This window comes from Copadichromis virginalis, linkage group LG6 (genome assembly GCF_057382275.1).
Source record: "Copadichromis virginalis isolate Kocher_CV1m ecotype Utaka linkage group LG6, C_Virginalis_male_GT1.1, whole genome shotgun sequence".
Classification (NCBI taxonomy): Eukaryota; Metazoa; Chordata; class Actinopteri; order Cichliformes; family Cichlidae; genus Copadichromis; species Copadichromis virginalis.
The window spans coordinates 21,841,222-21,843,650 of NC_140623.1; positions in this window are offsets into that span (position 1 = coordinate 21,841,222).

A 2,429-nucleotide genomic window follows, 5' to 3' on the forward strand; every position below is an offset into this window, starting at 1 on the left:
AGCTACACATCAGCTGTCCTGGCATGTTTATAAAAGGTACTGTTATCTAAATAGCTAAGCAAATGACACATTAAGTCAGAAAATGGAGCTTCCCAATGACAATCAAGCCTATCAAGCTTTACAACAACAACACAGCAAAGAAGCAGTGACCAAACAATAAGTCCATGGTGGCTCATTACACAGCTGTTCTCAACGTGATCCAAGGGGAAAACAGACAGGAGTCAATTTCAAGTTGGTATGCATCACATACAAAAGAAGTTGTTGTTGTTGTTTTTTTCCAACATTGATGCTACTTTTTTTTTTTTAAATTACTGGTAATTTAGGTTTTGTTCCTGCACCACAAAACCATTTAATTACTTCTGCACAGTTTCTTACTCTATAGCCATTACAATGTATTATGTTAACAGTGAGAGTAAAACCATTATGCTTCAGATTGCAGGGTAGCAATAGTTGACAGGTGTAGCGTTTGTTTGTAACTATTTGCATCTTTTTATGCACCTGTATCTCTTGGTAAACAGTATAATTAAGATGAATTTCAGAAGCTGCAAACAATGTCTTTGTGTCAGGAAACATTGTCTTACTTTTATATGACACAGCCTATAGACGCAGGCTGCAGTCACTGCAGTGTAATTGTGCCTAGCAGAGTGAAAATGTCTAATAAACGTCCTCTCACATTTAAATGCAGCATTAAATGTTCTGCTGAGTCAGAATTCAAAACAAAGCTTACTTTTTTCTTTTGTTTGAATGCACACATTGAACTGAGTTAAAAGTTTTAGTTTGAGGAAGACCTACTGTGGAACCATACCTGATAACTGGGGATGTATTGTTTCAATGAGGAAAAATGACACTGAGCAGCTGCCACAGTACAGTGGGATACACTCACCAGCTACTTTATTCATCAACTGCTCATTGATGCAAATATCTAGTCAGCAAATCACATGGCAGTAACTCACATGTACTTAGGCATGGTCAAGACAACCTGCCAATGTTCGAATCAGAATTAAGAAAAAAGGTGATTTAAGACACTTTGAAAGTGGTGTGATCGTTGGTGCCAGTGCAGTGTGTCTGAGTATCTCAGAAACTACAGATCTGCTGGGATTTTCTCACACACATCTCTAGTGTTTGCAGGGAATAGTCTGAAAAACAGAAAACACCCAGTGAGTGGCAGTTGCCTGGGAGAAAATACCTTGTTGATGGCTGATGTCAGAGGAGAATAGCAAGACTGCTTTAAGCTTAGAGGAAGGCAACACTAACTCAAATCATCACTTTGTACAGCCAAGGTAAGGAGAAGAGCATCTCTCAACGTGTTAAACATTGAAAACATTGGACTGCAGCAGCAGAAGACCACACTGGGTGTCACTCCTGTCAGCTAAGAACAGGAAAATGAGGCTACAATTATAACAGGCTCACCAAAATTAAACAATCAAACACTGGAAATATGTTTCCTGGTCTAATGAGGGCTGTTTTCTGCTGCGAACTACAGATAGTAGGGTCAAAATTTGGCATAAACATCCTGAGTGCATGGTTCCATCCTGCCTTCTATCACCGGTTCAAGCTGCTGGTGCAATATTGAGGGGATATTTTCTTGGCACACTTTCACATCCGAGCATTGTGTAACACCACAATTGTTGTTGATGATTGTTGCTGTTGCCATTACATAAGGGATTTTTTTCAGACTGACACTGTGCCCATCTTCTGATGGCAGCTTCCAGCATGAAAACATGTCACAAAGCTCAAACCATGTCAAACAAGTTGTACTGGTGAGTGCATGTTATTGTCTGTCAGAAAGCTTTGCTGAACTCAATTGGATTTTATTAGCTGTATAAAACATGTAAATGCAGCCCGGATAGAGGTTTGTATAGCACTGTATGGGGAAAAAAGCGATGTGAGCTGTTGGATGTCTGGAGGGAACTTCAGCCTGTCAGTTGTAAATGCTGCATGGGTCTGACAGGAAAAGGAGAAATGAGAAAAATCACAACTATACCAAAAGTAAAGGTGACACAGGACACTGCACACTTTCACTTTCTCTCCAGTACAACTTAATAATAATAATAATAATAATAATAATAATAATAATAATAATAATAATAATAATAATAATAAGCAGCAGCACAAAATTTAATATATCTGGAGAACCCAACAGCAGGAAATGGCACTGATGAATTCATTGACATAGTTGGAACAACAAGTGTTAGAGAGAAAGACTGAATGAATGAAATGTAATATCCTGTTTGTAGCTTCGTTGGAAATACTGCAAACAACATCATCTGACGGGTCAGTGTAGATAAAGGTGCACACTAAACACGGACTGATTCTACACCGCAGAGAGAGAGAGAGAGAGAGCGCGCATTATTCATGAAGTGTAAAACAGCCGCCACTAGAATCAATCAATCTTTTTTCACTTTGTGCCACTTGTGCGTCACTGAGCG